This window comes from Balaenoptera ricei, chromosome 11 (assembly GCF_028023285.1).
Source record: "Balaenoptera ricei isolate mBalRic1 chromosome 11, mBalRic1.hap2, whole genome shotgun sequence".
Classification (NCBI taxonomy): domain Eukaryota; kingdom Metazoa; phylum Chordata; class Mammalia; order Artiodactyla; family Balaenopteridae; genus Balaenoptera; species Balaenoptera ricei.
Window position 1 is genome coordinate 56,559,175 of NC_082649.1, and position 20,510 is coordinate 56,579,684.

Sequence of the window (20,510 nt, forward strand, 5' to 3'; positions counted from 1 at the left end):
AATTAATAATATATGTAATTATATTCTATTCTCTACATTGGGTAGTAACAAAAGACACTCTCTCCAAATATTTTTGCATAAATTCCCATGCATATACAGAATAATATCCAAGCATTTTCAAATTTTTGAATACTGGTCATCCCTTGGCTATATTAATAATGTATTGGAATGTATCCCAACTCTATCTCCTTTATTTTGACTTTCTTGTCTTGTAACAGAGCTCATTAGAGTGTAGGACTCTGCCTATACGTGGAACAGAAGCCACATTGGTGGGGTGTTGAGTTTCTCTCAATACCATAATTACAGGTGCTTGCTAGTAATTAGCAAGATGGGTGTCATATAATTTTGAGAACCATCTTTCAATCCTGATCACTTTCTCACAGCAACACTCTCTGACAGGTATATTCATCTTTCAAATTTACAAATTGCAAGATCAGGTGACCAGATCCAAAAATGAGTGCTGAAAGAGGGAGCCCAAAAATTGAAATGATGATGATAAATATCCCACCTCTGAACTATTAGCTCCCTTGTGTTTTGGGGGGTTTTTTTTGACATGAACCATTTTTAAAGTCTTCATTGAATTTGTTACAATATTGTTTATGTTTTATGTTTTATGTTTTGGTTTTTTGGTCCTGAGGCATGTGGGATCTTAGCTCCCCGACCAGGGATCGAACCTGCACCCCCTGCACTGGAAGGCTAAGTCTTAACCACTGGACCGCCAGGGAAGTCCCTCCCTTGTGTTTTTAGTGCCACTTGTATTGGTGGTTAGAAACGTCTCCCTGACGAAATGACATGCTTGCTTCCCAGTTATTGAGAGAAGAGCTGGAAATTGGTGGCATTACTGCAGCCTATCCATAGCCGACATTCTCAGCTGTAGCAAACATTCTAGAATCTGTCATTATTTTAAAGCACCAACCAGAAGGTACAGCCATTTCCTTATAGCTATGAATAATTCATTGAATATTTCAGGTACTGAAGTCACTAAAAATAACAGGAAAGTTGAAGGCCCTGAGCTTAAAACAAAATCCTAACTATTGCTCAATATTGTTATTTTTTTTAAACATGACACCAGTCAAGCTAATTTCCTAAAGACTTTGCTTGTTGTATTTTAACATATTGACTTCACAGCAAAATTCCAAGCACTTTCTGAAATATCGAACAAATGCTGAAGTCATTCTTATAATATTTCTCTAGTTCTTGAAATCTAAGTACAGATGAGATCTTACTTTCCTTTTACACTCTTATCCAGATGCCTTAACATGACTGACACTTGAATATTGAACCAGAGTATGAGAGACTGAAAATTAGTTTGAAAAATCCTGTGGAGAAACTGGAATCGTGGGCAATAGCTCTATTTTTCCTTTTTTTTTTTCCATTTAAAAAATGTTTTTATTGAGACATAAGTGACATAGAACATTATGTAAGTTTAAAGTGTACAACATGTTAGTTTGATACATTTATATATTGCAATATGATTACCACCGTAGCATTAGCTAACACCTCTGTCATTTCACATAATTATTATATCTTTTTTATGGTGAGCCCAATTAAGATCTAGTCTCTTAGCAACTTTGAAGTTTATAATACAGCATTTTTTACTATAATCATTATTCTGTGCATTAGATCTCCAGAATTTATTTATCTACTAGTTGCAAGTTTGTACCCTTAAACCACATCTCCCCAAATCCCCCCACCCCCAGACACTGATAACCCCCGTTTTGCTCTCTGTTTTATGAGTTAGGCTTTCTTCCATTTTGAAGATGGATACTCTATTCTGTTAGAGAAAAAAGTTCTGAATTTGGTAATGATAGATTAGGTTTATAACTACTAGCTATATAGCCACGGGAAAATCAATCTGCCTCTCTAATCCTCTGTTTTCTCATCTGTTAAGCAGGGATATTAACACCTGCCTATAAGAGTGTTATACAGATCAATTGAGAAAACGTAAGTGAAAACCTTTTTAAACCATAAAACAGCACAGCAAATTAAGTAATATTGTGATTGATTTCAAAAGAAGAAAGGAAGTAAAATCACCATAAAGGAAATTTGGACAAGTTCCCTCTCTTATTCTGAGTTAAGGGTATTTTTTCATATCATTTTATTCACACAATACATGAATAACTTATTGTAAAAGATTCACAAGTATATGGAGAAAAATAAGAACCATTTTTCTAATGAACTTGTTTAGGTTTTTTCCCCCTCAATGTAACCATTCTTAATAGTTGAAAATATATTTTCTTCTTTCTTTATGCATTCAATCTGCTGTTGTTACATTTGAGACAGAGGTGGAAAGGTGCTGTGGTTTCACCTCTGTGTGACCTTCTTTGTCATTTTTCCTGCTTGGAATGTGTGGATCTTTTAGATGTGAAGAAATAGAAATTACCTTCTGGATGCAGGTGATGACAAACTGAATCATTAACATCCCCCCACCCCAAAAGCTTGGTGTTTCAAATGTTAGAGGTGTTTTTTTTTAGTGAAAAGACAATTATTCCATTATCCATGATTCATCAATTTTAGGCTGTTAGTAATATGAAAGTTTGAGAATCAAACTGACAGGAAAATAGCACCAAATCACTAATGTGGATCTTAAAAATGCTGCATAATGTGATTGCTCTGCTATTTTCAGTGGAATATAATGCCAAAATGATACCTTAAATCTGTTGAATATACAATTTCTTGTCAAATTTTTTTGAGATGTTTTTGCATTTTACATTTCAGATGTTGCTTACTACTCTAGAGGTACTGTGACCGAAAATAGCCACTAGTTTATTTGGGATTTCATAAAATTTTGTATCAAATCTTAATTGAAAATTTCTACTTACAGATGCCAAGAATCTTTATCTTAATTGTTAATAAAGATAATATATTTTTATATGCTTCATATAACCACAATAGCTATACACCAAAAACTAATTTTCATTTTATAACTATTTTACGAAGTGAGAAATTTACATCCATGATCTTTAAAATTCGTGCTTTGTTTACCCCTAAAAATATGTACCTCTTTACATATTTAGAGTTGACATATAAAACTTTTTATTATAAATCTAATTAGTTGTAAAATATGTAATTTCTGGCATATCATAAATAGACATTTTAAAATAAAATTCTTTAATTGCATCTAATAGAATCTAAACCCTCGATCTATTTGATACCCACATTTATTTATTTAGACAAATACCCAAACTCTTATTTGGGTATTGATGTGAAATATTTTACATCATTCCTTAATTTTTTTGAACTTATATTTATATTCTATGTAACTCTGGAAAGATGAGGCACAGGGAGGTCAAGTGAGTTGCCCAAGGTCACACAGCATGTATATGGTAGCTCTGGGTATGAACCCAGACTGCTTGCCTCAGAGTCTGTTATTTACATTTATTATCAACAATTCATTATTTACATTTTGAATTTAAATAAAATTTAAATATGTATGTTATTACCACATTATTTCCCTTCCTTTCCTTTTTTCTATCTAGAAACCTGCTAGTGGTATCCACTGTCTCTGATTAAGTCTGATTAAGGGCTATTAAGTCTTGCTGTGCCTTGAGAGTTGTCAAGATTAAATACAATGCTGAGCCTTACTCTGGAAGAACTGACGATCCCACAGTGTGGAGGGTTCAAGGCATTTGGGAGGAGGCATCAAAATTATTTACTCTATAGCAAACACTGTGCCATCCATCTCAGACACATTATGACATTAGATACAGATAACACCACTTCTACATCAGACGGATGAAGAAACAGAAGCTTCGAGAGCGACTAAAGGCCATGGAATAGGGATGACCCAGGTCTACCTGGCTCCAGCCTGTGCAAAGCTGTTTCCCTCATCCCCTCACTGCCTCTGGCCATGTGGTCATCCCTAAATAAATTCTGATTGAACTGGATTCCATACCTCAAGTTTATATTCCATGAAGAGAATACTTACGGAAACCTTAGCTATTATTCAGGCCTCCCCACAATCTGAACTGTGGCAAGACGCCAGTCTTCCACAGAACAGATTCTACTGTACCATTTCTTTCTTCTGGTTTCAGAATAAATTCCCTTCAGTAAGAGTCTGAAGGCTTAAACCGTGCCTTTTTCTTTGTAGCTGTGCATATATTGGACACAAACTATTTATGGGAGTTAAAATGAAGCTTCATTGAAATGGAAGATTTTTTTAAAAATTTGCCATGATACTATGCTAAACTCCAACAGGTACGATTAAGGACATACACACCCACAAAGTGAAATATCACAGAAATGACAAACATTTAGAGCCAGCAGGTTTTTCTCAGCTGCTTTGGAAAGGTAAAACTATGTCTTTTTTCTCTCACATATGACCATATGTCTTTCACCATGATATAAGTGCTATTATATTCAAATTGCACTTTTGTTTATTCATTTCATCCTGACAGCAAATATCTAGGAAAGAGCTATAGGAAAATGTTTAAATGACTGATACTGCATTTGCTATTCAAAGCACAAATCAAGTTATCTCTAACAGCACTCAAATCCCTTTTCCATTTGAAACACAGATAATAAATTAAAATGTCAAAAATACACTTTGGCTTAAACATTTGTTTTGAAGATTAAAGATATGACCTGACTCTATTGTTAGTGAAAGTCAGACACATTCTGTTCTTTGGCGCATTGCAGCAGTGTGAGTCCATAAAAAGAAAAATCAGTTTTGGACTCTTCATCTTGAGTACTTAATTTTTTTTTTAGGATACTTGTATTAGTGTGTCTTGAATACAGCAAGCTCATTTCTGTATAATATGGGAAGCAGATCTGGTACTGTGCAAAAACACAGGAATTGGATTCAGGATCTGTTTCTGCTACTTGCTATGTAGATTTTGGGAAATTCATAATCTCAGTTTCCTCATCCATATAATGGGTATGATAGTGATGCCTGACTAATAGAATTGTTGCAAGTATTAAGTGTCATTATATGTGTAAATATCCTTACCATTTTACCTGACATGTAGTAAGGTAGTAAGGACTCAATAATTGTCATTATTAATTGCATTACAGTTATTATATATGAGAGAGTTGGCTAGGGTAAGAAAGATTTGGAAACATTTTCCAGAGTGATTATAATCAAATAAGTGCAAAATACACACAAGCATACTGAATGCTCAGAAAAGTGCTACACTGAAGAATGCTCCCAAGCTTTAATTAACCCAGCATTTTTCAATGTTGTTTACCAAGGACAGGTCCTCTCACACAACACCCTAAAACTTTGACGTGAACATCCTACAGAAATCAGAATAGTGATAAGTACCCCAATATCAAGCCCTTCCTTGGTGGGATTTATATTTGAGAAATGTGTTGGTTTTGCTGATGATGTTGGCTTTTAAAGTTAGGTATATTTTTTTATAATAAAGGAATTCACAGTTATTACTGAAGTTTTGGAAAATTAAAAATATAAAATATAATGATTAATTACACTTAGGCTCATTTCCCACCCTCCCAGAAAAAGCATTGTTGTTTTTTTTTAAGTTGGATTTTTAATTGAATATAAAACTTAAAAGATATGGTGGAATGTACATTAAAAGCTTATTACATGCACAATACTCCAAGCTATCAGTGTAGGGAAGTTACAGATTTTTCACTTCATTCAGGTGAGTTTTTAAAACATGAAACAAAATATGAAAGTTCTAATGCATGTGAGCTCTTCTAATAAAGAACAATGATCAACAGAAAAAAAAAAAAAAACCGCAATCAAAAAATGGGCTGAAGACCTAAATAGACATTTCTCCAAAGAAGAAATACAGACGGCCAACAGGCACATGAAAAGATGCTCAACATAGCTAATTATTACAGAAATGCAAATCAAAACTACAATGAGGTTATCACCTCACACTGGTCAGAATGGCCATCATTAAAAAGCCTACAAATAATAAATGCTGGAGAGGGTGTGGAGAAAAGGGAAGCTTCCTACGCTGTTGGTGGGAATGTAAGTTGGTGCAGCCAGGGTGGAAAACAGTATGGAAGTTCCTCAGAAAACTAAAAATAGAATTACCATATGATCCAGCAAACCTGCTCCTGGGCATATATCCGGACAAAACTATAATTCAAAAAGATGCATGCACCCCTATGTTCATAGCAGCACTATTCACAATTACCAAGACATGGAAACAACCTAAATGTCCATTGACAGATGAATGGATAAAGAAGATGTGGTGCATATATACAATGGAATACTACTCAGCCATAAAAAAGAACAAAATAATGCCATTTGCAGCAACATGGATGCAACTAGAGATGATCATACTAAGTGAAGTAAGCCAAAAAGAGAAAGACAAATATCATATGATATCACTTATATGTGGAATCTAAAATATGACACAATGAACCTATCTATGAAACAAAATCAGAATCCAAGACATAGAGGACAGACTGGTGGTTGCCGAGGGGGAGGGGGTTGGGGGAGGGATGAAGAGGGAGGTTGGGGTTAGCAGATGTAAGCTTTTATGTATGGAATGGATAAACAACAAGGTCCTACTATATAGCACAGAGAACTATGTTCAATATCCTGTGATAAACCACAATGGAAAAGAATATATTAAAAAAAAAGAATGTATGTATATGTATAACTGAATCACTTTGCTGTACAGCAGTAATTAACACAAGATTCTAAATCAACTATACTTCAATTTTAAAAAAATTTTTTAATAAAAGAAAGAACAATGAGTCCTTCTGACGCAACAAGACTTGTTCTAGCAACTCCTCTCCTAACTAATTACACCTGCTGAGGAAGAGCAAGGTTGCCGCTAGAATAAGGTCACCCCTTGTGGCTGTTCCTGCAGCTCAAGAACTTATTTTACACAACAGGCAAAACGAAAACCTGAAACCAAAATCCATTCTGTCACCATGATAGAACTTCAGAGTAGGATGAAACTTAGAGATGTTTAGAGAATCGCGGCAGGCACGTGTGGGCACGTGTGTCTGTGTCTACTGAACTCGAGAGAGCTCCTACGGCTTTTCTCCGGTATGACTGTTCAGATCCTGGCACTTAATCTTCCCGTAGCTCTGGGGACCAGGTGAGAAAGAGTGCCAGGGAGAGCTCTAAATAGCCCTAGGATCAAACCTTGCAGTGATTGCCGTTTAGGTCAGCACATGTTCCTTTCTCATTAGGACAGACACCTGAGAGCAGAATTCCTCAATGGGTGAAACACCTGCACCCAGGCCTGCTCCCGAGTTCTGTGGGCTGATGGAGCCCTCCTTAGACTGCCGGGGCCCAGCAGCCACAGAATGGGGGCAACACTCCTTACGACGACTCACTAGAAATGAACAGGGCCATTGCGAGGCCAGGCCCAGCCCACCTCTCCTTTTGTCCACTGTGAGCACCCCAAAACTCTTAAGGGTAACTTTAAGTCATTATAATCTCATTAAAATTCACAGCAACAGAAACACACGCATTCGAGCGCCATGCCATTCTGCCAGGGGCGAAGGTTAAAGCACGCAGGGCAACCTCGAAAGGCCGCGCCGCCCCGGTCTCCCCACCGGGTCCCGTGTCCCTGGCTACACGGCCGCACGCCGCCCTTCGCCTCTACCGGGGCCCCAAGGTCAAGGCGCGAAGCACGCCGCTCAGAAACCACCAAATCACTGCCACTGACCCCAGAACACGAGTGCCGGGACCTGAGGGCCTCGCCGGGCCCGCCCTCGTCCACCGTCTACCTCCCCGCCGGCAACCGACTAGGCCGGTGCGGGACGACCCGCGGGCCCGCCGTCCCCGGGAGCCCCCGGGCCCGGCCAGACCCCAGCCCGCAGCTCCCAGGCCGCGCGCGGCGCCCGCCGGCCGCTCAAGCTGCCCCGCATCCCTTGGGACCCGCGCAGCCTCTCACCCAAGCCCGGCCCGGCCACTCAGTCCCCCAGCCCCTCAGACTTCAAACCCCGGCCCGGCCACTCAGTCTCCCAGCCCCCCAGACTTCAGCCCCCGGCCAGTCCACTCACCGAGCAGCAGCAGGAGCAGCGGCCGTCGCCGGGCCGTCGGAAGCCGCCATGGGCGCGAGCGGAGCTGGGCTGGGTCGGGGGGCTGACCCGGCGGAGTGAGGGCAGCTGGTCCCAGTACGGCGCCCTCTGCAGGAAAGAGAGAAAAAAGCATTGTTAACCTGAGTTGCATGACTTTCCCTATTTTTTCTTCGTTTTTTTCTTCGGTTTTTATTTGTATGTCTTACTTAGACTCATTCTGCATCTAAAACCTGGTATGTAGCTTTTCCACTTAACATTTTAACAAGTTGTTCAAATGACTTGCCGTGCCATAAGTTACCTAACCATTAATTGATGATAATGTATTTATGCTTTTACCAAGTTATCATTCTTACAAACTAGTGTTAAACTCTCCAAAAATTCTAAAATTTTTAAATTCTAAAGTTCTCTTCCCCATATTTTGAACTACGTATTCACAGTGAAATCTGAGAACTGGGGTTAAAGTATCAGAGTTTTATTTACTAATTCACTTTTTAAAATAAATTTATTTATTTTATTTATTTATTTTTGGCTGCGTTGGGTCTTCGTTGCTGCATGCAGGCTTTCTCTAGTTGCAGCGAGCGGGGGCTACTCTTCATTGTGGTGCGCACGCTTCTCATTGCGGTGGCTTCTCTTGTTGCAGAGCACAGGCTCTAGGCATGCGGGCTTCAGTAGTTGTGGCACACGGGCTCAGTAGTTGTGGCTCACAGGCTCTAGAGCGCAGGCTCAGTAGTTGTGGCGCACGGGCTTAGTTGCTCTGTGGCATATGGGGTCTTCCCCCGGCAGGGAGCAAACCTGTGTCCCCTGCAGTGGCAGGCAGATTCTTAACCATTGTGCCACCAGGGAAGTCCTAATTCACTTATTTATTCAACAGATACTTACTCGCTTCTATCTGGGTATCAGTGCTAGGTGTGGTGCTAGGGTTGGGAGCTAATGGGATTCAGCCATGGATCCTGTCTTAGAGGACATGCTATCAGATTTTTAAGACTATGGATGTATAGAGACAAATTGCTTTCCGTTAAAAGCACGGTCCAAATTAGTGCTATAGATTATCGTAATTAAACTCCAATGGCAGTTGTAGAAATATATTAAAAATATAGACACAGATACAGTTATAGATGCAGACATACAGATACTGTATATGGACATATAGATGTGAACTTGTCTTGGAGAGGAAGGTAGCATTACGATGAATGTGTGAACATCTCTCATTCTTCTCTTTTCATTCCAATTCCTGCTTTAGTAGTAACCTATTTATCTAAAATATATGTAAATATCTGAATATCACTGCCAGTTATCTAATTTGAATATTATTTTTGCACATATTTCCCAAAATAGAGACATCAAAAGAAATTCTTAAGTTTTTAATATATTTTAATTGATATTGTCAAATTGCTCCAGTATGATCTAGCTCTGGAGGAAATTCCAACCTGCCTCTAGGTCCTCAAATTCTCAGGTCATTTAATACTTAAAAGGTCATTCAACAGATAGCATTCCAGCAAACTGCTTCCAAATGTTTCTCTCTCTCTACTCTGAATTCCCTCAAATTAATGCCACTCATAGAATATTCCTTCCACCATTGCCATAGCAACTCAAAGTGGTTTCTCCCTTCTTTCAGTTCTCCCCAACCCAGCTACCAAAGCAACAACACTCCTGAAACCTATTCTGATCATTTCGCCCTCTCAACCAGAAGCCTTTCATGACTCCCCACTAACCTCAGAGTAAGAATATCTGAAGACAATTTTTTCAAATCATATTTTCTCCTTCCTTTCAGGCAACTCCAGTTCCAGTTAAATCCAAATCCCCAGCTCCCCATACCCTTCACTTTTCCACCTACTTCCTTGATTCATTCTGTCTAGTTGACTAGTTGATCTAGAAAGCACGATGATGTCTACATAGTGATAATAGTTGTCAAGAATCAACTATCTGCTTTGTGCCTGGGACTGAATGAGTGTTTCCAAATGTTATCTCATGTGCCTTAATCATCACAGCCTCTATTTCACATATAAAACAACTGTGACGACTTAAGTGACTTGTCCAAATTCACACTTGCTTAAATTTAGAGCTCTTTGGACTCCAGAGTTCTTGTTATTTAAACTTCAGTATATTCCATCGTCCCAATACTACTTGGTTTTTGCGTTTTTGTTTTGTTTTTTGGTTGCTTTTTTTCTTTTTTGGGGGGGCCACGCCACGCGTCTTACGGGACCTTAGTTCCCCAACCAGGGATCTCACTGCCCCTGGCAGTGAGAATGCCGACTCCTAACTAACAGACTGCCAGGGAATTCCCAACTAGTTTTTTAATCACAGTTATCACCAAATTCATGAAGTCCTTTCCCTCATTCCAGTTAGAAGTGATTTCTCACTCTTCCAAGTTCCTGTAAATCTTACTCTGTATCTCTAGCTCATCACTGATTATGTTTCCTCTTCATTTATTTAGGTAATATGTCTTTTTTCACTTTTTTATCCATTCAATATTTTATAATTAATATTTTATTAAGTCTGGGCCTAGTAAATGGCAAGGACTTTGCTAGGCATTTGGACTATTAAACAAAGTAAACATGATCCTTGCTCTCAAAAAACATACAATTTACTTGTGTTAAGAAAACTCAAAATAAATATATACTTATACATTTTAAGTAGTTCTGTGAAGCAAAAGCATGGAGTACAGGAGACAATAAAGAAGGATCATATTGTGTATGTGGGTGGGGTGGAGGGGGTGAAGATTATTCAGAGTTGGCCTTGGTGAGGAAATAAACTGTCAGCCAAGACACCAAGATGAAAAGAAATTAGCCAAGTAAAGAATGGGAATGTAGGGGAACAACATTCTAAGCAGAAGGAAAATCACAGGCAAATGTTTTGAAGCAAAAAAAGACTATTTTCCAAGAATTAAAAGAAGGTCATTCAAGGATGCAGTATAAAGCTGTTCCGTTGTCTGTGTGAATGGAGCCCCACAGGGTTTTGCAGTGGTGCCCTGAGGTCAAAATGCCTTGAGAGTGAACCAATGGACTGGAAAAGTAGAACTGCATCCGTGGAAAGGAAGGCAGGACCACATCATTCAACAGTCTGCTAAAGAGTTCACACCTATTTTAAGTGCAAAGGGAAGTCTCTTACAAGATTTAACCAGTGATTGCTATAATCCAATTTCAGATGTTTATTTATTCTTCTAGAAGGGAAACACTGTGGGTTGATACATCTATGCATACCTTTTATCTTTAATATGTCTTTAACTCCACAGTGCCTAATATAATTATTTGAGGATATCAGTTGTTTAATGCTTATTTCCTGAGATAAAATGAGTTAGCGTTTCTATCTTCATATAGGCATTGTCATTATGGCTATTTTCTTATATCCTTATGAGACAGGAGATAGATGGGCCCCAGGCTGAGCAGCTGGGGTCTGTTCCCTATGGACAGATACTCCAAGATGAAGATAAAAGCAGGAGCAAGGAGAAGGCTGGGCCCTGCCCAGATAAGAGATAAAGAGACCACATATTCCTCATTCTCAAAGTCAAGGAGACCTTCCCTACTACACATGCGCAGAAAGCCTCCTTGGAGGTCAAAGGGGGGGGGGGCACCACCCCATAGTAGGTGATGTCAACCTACCCATAGGCCTCTTGGCTAGAATCCATCTTGGCTAAGAGGTGCGCATGCACACATGGGAGGACCCTGAGATAAACCAAATACAGACTTAGAACCAGGCAAAGCAAGATGATTGGCCAGAGGAGACCTGGAACAAATGCCCCATATAAGTGATTCAAACCACTATGAGGGCGTGACTCTCTCTCTGAGCCTGCATGTGTGAGTCTATTCACACATGTCTTTTTTCCTCCTAGTAAACACTTTACTTGTTTCACTACTTTCCGTCCTTTTGAGGGAATTCATTTCTAAAAGCCGATGGGCCAGGGCCTTGTCACTGGCCACTGGTCTAGTGGTCAGGATTCAGCGTTCTCACTGCCACAGCCTGACTTGCCTCTGGCTGGGGAACCAAAATCCTGCTTCAAGCCTCTGCAGGCTGAGGCCACTCAAAATGACTTACACCAACTCTCACTGGAGAATATGTGTGAAATTCTGCACCATTTTTCTCCCCAGGTGATATTTCTTTAATTGTTTTTAATCAAGTTTGAACCTTCCCAAATAGCTGACTTGAGCTCGTGATATTGTTGCTAGCTAGAAATGACCATGAACTACAGACGTTGGGTGCAGTGATGACTTTGACAGTCTAAGTATAAAAGAACTGTCAAGGTTTTCACTCTAAGGCTACAGGTTACAGAAAATTCAGAAATAAAGTTTGGTGTTCCCTTTGAATCAATTTGTTACATCCTCTGCTAATCCCATTTCCAAAAGGGCTTACTTTCTAACGGATTACATACTATAGCCCTTGACCTTTCTGAGAGGACTGAATAAAGTTGAATTTGTAGCAAGTTAGAGGTTGTATAGAATACTAGAAGACGATCCTTTCCCAGTTGGAAATTCACTGGGTGGACTGATGCAAATTTATTAGACTGGGGAGGAAAAGTCACTTATATTGCATAAACCAGTGCCAATCAGTTGGTAGTAGCTGTATGGAGAAAGATTTGGAGACCACATTTGGGCTGGGGAAGAAATGATTAATGGTATCTGTCACATGTTCAGAAGGAGGAAATGGCATTTGGACACATGGTTATTTCTGCCCAAGCTCATTTAGTATAGCCAGGGCCTTGAGTGGTGTTTCTAATATGAGAGAATTTAATCAAAACACAAAACAGGGGATTTAAAACAAGATTTTAAAGAATGGCAAAAACACTATCCAGTATTAAAAAGGCTTGTGAAATTAAAAATAATATTCAAAGTGCTAGTAAATCAATAAGAAAAATGACCTCAAAATAAATTTGGGTAATAAGCCCAGCAGATATTGATTGTTTCAATAGTCCTTTATATTTAGCTTACTTACTGAATTGTCCTCTAAATTTCTCATCATTGCTACCTTGATCCTCTCAGATTTTCACATGGAGAATCTGCAGGTAATCATAACAAATTGCATTGCAACTTCCAAATATCTAAATATTTTTTTCTTATTGCATTGACTAGAAGTTCTTTAAAAATAAAAATAATGAAGGAGGGAGTGTACATCTCTTTTCTGTTCTTACCTTGAATGAAATTATTTTAATATTTTACCATTGAGAGTCAGAGATTACAATAAGCGTTTTTTTTTAAATCAAAATAGAAGTTACATTTTATAAATATTTTTTCTGACATTAACTGATATGATTCATATGATTTTTTCATCTTTGAATTATTATGTAATATATTTCCCAATATTGCTGAAATAAACATACTTGATTATGTTGTATTATTCATGCTCTAATGATTGATATAACAATATTTTATTTTAAGATTTTTGTTTCAATGTTTGAAAAATGAGAATTGCCCAAATATTTTTTTCTTAGGTATAATTATTGGTAAGATTATTGTGTCAACACTATGCTTGTTTTATAAAATTCCGTACTTTGCTGCAATTTATGTTCTGGGAGCAACTTTAAGGTAGTGGTTAAGAATCCAGGCTCCCACAAATCAAAACAGTATGGTACAGGCATAAACAGACACATAGATCAATAGAACAGAATAGAGAGCCCAGAAATAAACCCATACTTATGCAGTCAATTAATTTAGGACAAAGGAGCCCAGAATATACAATGGGGAAAGAATAGTTTCTTCAATAAATGTTGGGAAACTAGACAGCCACATAAAAAAAAAGTGAAACTGGACCACTATCTTACACCATACAGAAAAATCAACTCAAAATGGATTAAAGTCTTGAATGTAAGATCTGAAATCATCAGAATCCTAGAAGAAAGCATAGTTACTTGATATCAGTCATGACAATGATTTTTTGGATTTGACGCCAATAGCAAAGGCAACAAAAGCAAAAATGAACAAATAAGATTACGTCAGACTAAAAAACTTCTGTACAGCAAGCAAAACCATCAACAAAATGAAATGGCAACCTATAGGATGGAAGAAAATACTTGCAAGTCATATCTGATAAAGGGTTAATACCCAACATATATAAAGAGCTTAACAACTCAATAGCAAAACAAAAACAAAAACAAAAAACCCAAACAATCCAATATAAAAATGGGCAGAGGAGCTGAACAGACATTTTTCCAAAGAAGAAAGACAAAATGGCCAACAGGTACATGAAAAGGCGCTCAGCATAACTAATCATCAGGGAAATACTAATCAAAACCACAATGAGATACCACTTCACACCTGTTATAATGGTTATTATCAGAAAGATAAGAAACAACAAGTGTTGACGACGATGTGGGGGAAGGGGAACACTTGTGCACTGTTGGTGGGAACATAAATTGGTGCCACCACAATGGAAAGCAGTTTGAAGCTTCCCCACAAAATTGAAAATAGCAATCCAGCAATCCCACTCTGGTATTTATCTGAAGGAAAAGAAATCACTATCTTGAAACGACATCTGCGCCCCTATGTTTATTGCAGCATTATTTAAAATAGCCAGGACATAGATACAACTTAAGTGTACATGATGAATGAATGGATAAAGAAAGCATGGAATATTATTCAGCCATAAAAAGAAAAAAAAAGTCCTGCCATTTGCAACAACATGGATGGACTTTGAAGGCATTATTCTAAGTGAAATAACTCAGACAGAATAAGAAAAATACTGTACGATCTCACTTATATGTGGAATCTAAAAAACACCCGAACTGATAGATTCAGAGAAGAGATTGGTAGTTGCCAGATATGGGGAGTAGGGGGTGGGCAAAATGGGTAAAGATGGTCAAAAGGTATAAACATCCAGTTATTTGATAAACAAGTCCTCAGGATGTAACATACAGCATGGTGACTATAATTAACAATACTGTATTGTATATTTGAAAGTTGCTGAGAGAATAGATCTTAAAAAATTCTCATTAGAAGAAAAAAAATTGTAACTATGTGTGGTGATGGATCTTAACTAAACTTGTTTTGGTAACTGTTTTGCAATATACACATATATCAAATCATATAATACAATGTTATATGCCAGGTATATCTCAATAAAATTTAAAAAAGGAATCTAAGCTCTCAGTTGTGAGCTATTTGGGTTAGAAATGCAGTTTCATTACTTGCTAGTGTTCCCCATTTGTAAGAAAAGAGATAACAATGGTATCTACCTCATAAGATTGTGACTATTAAGTGATAGTTCACACCAAGTACTTACCAGGATTTGTAGCAAGTAATAAGTACTCAATAGCTATGCAAACACATACACATAGGCACACTCAAAGAAACATAAAAATTGAGAATGTATTATATTTTAAAAGCTTCATAAAATTTGCCAGTAAATTAGTGACAACCTAATGCCTCTTGGACCCTTAATTCTTTGAAACCTCTCCCCTCTTTCTCCTATGTGTTTCCTTTTCAAGGCTCTCTGCCTCTTTTGTCTTTTTTATATTTAATTTGTATTAGCCCAGATAGCAACATTTCAGTGAGATTCTAAAAATGTATTGGTGAGTTATACATAGCTTTTTTTTTTTTACATCTTTATTGGAGTATAATTGCACTACAATGGTGTGTTAGTTTCTGATGTATAACAAAGTGAATCAGCTATATATATACATATATCCCCATATCTCCTCCCTCTTGCGTCTCCCTCCCACCCTCCCTATCCCACCCCTCTAGGTGGTCACAAAGCACCGAGCTGATCTCCCTGTGCTCTGTGGCTGCTTCCCTCTAGCTATCTATTTTACATTTGGTAGTGTGTATACGTCCATGGCACTCTCTCACTTCATCCCAGCTTACCCTTTCCCCTCCCCATGACCTCAACTCCATTCTCTACATCTGTATCTTTATTCCTGTCCTGCCCCTAGGTTTTTCAGGACTTTCTTTTTTTTTTTTTTTAGATTCTGTATATATGTGTTAGCATATGGTATTTGTTTTTCTCTATCTGACTTACTTCACTCTGTATGACAAACTCTAGGTCCATCCACTTCACTACAAATAACTCAATTTCATTTCTTTTTATGGCTGAGTAATATTCCAGTGTATATATGTGCAATATCTTTTTTATCCATTCATCTGTTGATGGGCACTTAGGTTGCTTCCATGTCCTGGCTATTGTAAATAGAGCTGCAATCAACATTGTGCTACATGACTCTTTTTGAATTACGGTTTTCTCAGGGTATATGGCCAGTAGTGGGATTGCTGGGTCACATGGTAGTTCTATTTTTAGTTTTTAAAGGAACCTCCTTACTGTTCTCCATAGTGGCTGTATCAATTTACATTCCCACCAACAGTTCAAGAGGGTTCCCTTCTCTCCACACCCTCTCCAGCATTTATTGTTTGTATATTTTTTGATGATGGCTATTCTGACTGGTGTGAGGTGATACCTCATTGCAGTTTTGATTTGCATTTTTCTAATGATTAGTGATGTTGAGCATCCTTTCATATGTTTGTTGGCAACCTGCATATCTTCTTTGGAGAAATGTCTGTTTAGGTCTTCTGCCCATTTTTGGATTGGGTTGTTTGTTTTTTAGATATTGAGCTGCATGAGCTGCTTATAAATTTTGGAGATTAAATCCTTTGTCAGTTGTTTCATTTGCAAATATTTTCTCCCATTCTGAGGGCTGTCTTTTCGTCTTGTTTATGGTTTCCTTTGCTGTGCAAAAGTTTTTAAGTTTCATTAGGTCCCATTTGTTTTTATTTTCATTTCTCTAGGAGGTGGGTCAAAAAGGATCTTGCTGTGATTTATGTCATAGACAGTTCTGCCTATGTTTCCAAGATTTTTATAGTGTCTGGCCTTACATTTAGGTCTTTAATCCATTTTGAGTTTATTTTCGTGTATGGTGTTAGGAAGCTTTCTAATTTCATTCTTTTACATGTAGCTGTCCAGTTTTCCCAGCACCACTTATTGAGGAGGTTGTCTTTTCTCCATTGTATATTCTTGCCTCCTTTATCAAAGATAAGGTGACCATATGTGCGTGGGTTTATCTCTGGGCTTTCTATCCTGTTCTATTGATCTGTATTTCTGTTTTTGTGCCAGTACCATAAAGTCTTGATTACTGTAGCTTTGTAATATAGTCTGAAGTCAGGGAGCCTGATTCCTCCAGCTCCATTTTTCTTTCTCAAGAGTGCTTTGGCTATTCAGGGTCTTCTGTGTTTCCATACAAATTGTGAAATTTTTTGTTCTAGTTCTGTGAAAAATGCCAGTGGTAGTTTGATAGGGATTGTATTGAATCTGTAGATTGCTTTGGGTAGTATAGTCATTTTCACAATGTTGATTCTTCCAATCCAAGAACATGGTATATCTCTGCATCTGTTTGTATCATCTTTAATTTCTTTCATCAGTGTCTTATAGTTTTCTGCATACAGGTCTTTTGTCTCCTTAGGTAGGTTTATTCCTAGGTATTTTATTCTTTTTGTTGCAGTGGTAAATGGGAGTGTTTCCTCAAATTCTCTTTCAGATTTTTTCATCATTAGTGTATAGGAATGCCAGAGATTTTTGTGCATTAATTTTGTATCCTGCAACTTTACCAAATTCATTGATTAGCTCTAGTAGTTTTCTGGTGGCATCTTTAGGATTCTCTGTGTATAGTATCATGTCATCTGCAAAGAGTGACAGCTTTACTTTTTTCCGATTTGGATTCCCTTTATTTCTTTTTTCTTCACTGATTGCCATAGCTAAAACTTCCAATACTATGTTGAATAATTCTGGTGAGAGTGGACAACCTTGTCTTGTTCCTGATCTTAGAGGAAATGGTTTCAGTTTTTCACCATTGAGAATGATGTTGGCTGTGGGTTTGTCATATATGGCCTTTATTATGTTGAGGTAAGCTCCCTGTATGCCTACTTTCTGGAGGGTTTTTATCATAAATGGGTGTTGAATTTTGTTGAAAGCTTTTTCCGCATCTATTGAGATGATCATATGGTTTTTCTCCTTCAATTTGTTAATATGGTGTATCACATTGATTGATTTGCATATGCTGAAGACTCCTTGCTTCCTGGGATAAACCCTACTTAATCATGGTGTATGATCCTTTTAATGTTCTGTTGGATTCTGTTTGCTAGTATTTTGTCGAGGATTTTTGCATCTATGTTCATCAGTGATATTGTCCTGTAATTTCCTTTCTTTTTGACATCTTTGTCTGGTTTTGGTATCAGGGTGATGGTGACCTTGTTGAATGAGTTTGGGAGTGTTCCTCCCTCTGCTATATTTTGGAAGAGTCTGAGAAGGGTAGGTGTTAAATGTTTGATAGAATTCGCCTGTGAAGCCATCTGGTCCTGGGCTTTTGTTTGTTGGAAGGTTTTTCATCACAGTCTCAATTTCAGTGCTTGTGATTAGTCTCTTTATGTTTTCTATTTCTCCTGGTTCAGTCTTGGAAGGTTGTGCTTTTCTAAGAATTTGTACATTTCTTCCAGTTTGTCCATTTTATTGGCATATAGTTGCTTGTAGTAATCCCTCACGATCATTTGTATTTCTGCAGTGGCAGTTGTTACTTTTCCTTTTTCGTTTCTAATTCTATTGATTTGTCTTCTCCCTGTTTTTTTCTGGATGAGTCTGACTAATGGTTTATCAATTTTGTTTATCTTCTCAAAGGACCAGATTTTAGTTTTACTGATCTTTGCTATAATTTCCTTCATTTCTTTTTCATTTATTTCTGACCTGATCTTTATGATTTCTTTCCTTCTGCTAACTTTGGGGTTTTTTTGTTCTTTTTTCTCTATTTGCTTTAGGTGTATGGTTAGGTTGTTTATTTGAGATGTTTCTTGTTTCTTGAGGTAGGATTGTATTGCTATATACTTCTGTCTTAGAACTTCTTTTGCTGCATCCCATAGGTTTTGGGTCATCGTGTTTTCATTGTCATTTGTCTCTAGGTATTTTTTGATTTCCTCTTTGATTTCTTCAGTGATCTCTTGGTTATTTAGTAGTGTATTGTTTAGCCTCCATGTGTTTGTATTTTTTACAGATTTTTTTCCTGAAGTTGATATCTAGTCTTATAGCGTTGTGGTCAGAAAAGATACTTGATACGATTTCAATTTTCTTAAATTTACCAAGGCTTGATTTGTGACCCAAGATATGATCTATCCTGGAGAATGTTCCATGAGCACTTGAGAAGAAAGTGTATTTTGTTGGTTTTGGATGGAATGTCCTATAAATATCAATTAAGTCCATCTTGTTTAATGTATCATTTAAAGCTTGTGTTTCGTTATTTATTTTCATTTTGGAGGATCTGTCCATTGGTGAAAGTGGGGTGTTAAAGTCCCGTACTATGATTGTTACTGTCGATTTCCCCTTTTATGGCTGCTAGCATTTGCCTTATGTATTGAGGTGCTCCTATGTTGGGTGCATAAATATTTACAATTGTTATATCTTCTTCTTGGATTGATCCCTTGATCATTATGTAGTGTCCTTCTTTGTCTCCTGTAATAGTCTTTATTTTACAGTCTATTTTGTCTGATATGAGAATTGCTACTCCAGCTTTCTTTTGATTTCCATTTGCATGGAATATCTTTTTCCATCCCCTCACTTTCAGTCTGTATGTGTCCCTAGGTCTGAAGTGGGTCTCTTGTAGACAGCATATATATGGGTCTTGTTTTTGTATCCATTCAGCCAGTCTATGTCTTTTGGTTGGAGCATTAATGCATTTACATTTAAGGTAGTTATCGATATGCATATTCCTATTGCCATTTTCTTAATTGTTTTGAGTTTGTTATTGTAGGTCTTTTCCTTCTCTTGTGTTTCCTGCCTAGAGAATTTCCTTTAGCATTTGTTGTAAAGCTAGTTTGGTGGTGCTGAATTCTCTTAGCTTTTGCTTAGCTGTAAAGGTTTTAATTTCTCCATCAAATCTGAATGAGATCCTTGTTCGGTAGAGTAATCTTGGTTGTAGGTTTTCCCCTTTCATTACTTTAAATAAGTCCTGCCACTCCCTTCTGGCTTGCAGAGTTTCTGCTGAAAGATCAGCTGTTAACCTTATGGGGATTCCCTTGTATGTTATTTGTTGTTTTTCCCTTGCTGCTTTTAAAATTTTTTCTTTGTATTTAAGTTTTCATAGTTTGCTTAATATCAAATTAATTAATTAACAAATTAATTAATATTGAACACTTCTGCCAGTGTTCAATAGGTTTTCTGTAGGAGTTGTTCCACATGTAGATGTATTTGTGATGTATTTGTGGGGAGGAAGGTGATCTCCACGTCTTACTCCTCCGCCATCTTGCAAGTCTCCTACATAGGTTTTTAAATATATAATTACCTGCTTCATCCCCTCTGATTTCAGGCTATATCCCATTTATCTCTCCTAATAATTTTTTCTTCTTCAACATTGTCAGAAATTTGTCTGTTTATCAGTGTTTCCCAAGACCAGCTCTTGAATTAAACACTCGGTTTTTCTTCTTTTGGCTTTCTAATTTATTGATTTCTATCTTTATTGACTTCTTTCTCTCCTTTTGATTTTTATTTTCTGGAATGCATGGTCTCTGCCTGGCTGAGGATGCACAGTGGCAGGGAGGGGGGTGGGGCCTGGAGAGGAGACATGGGTCATCATCTGCAGCTAATGTTGACATGAGGCT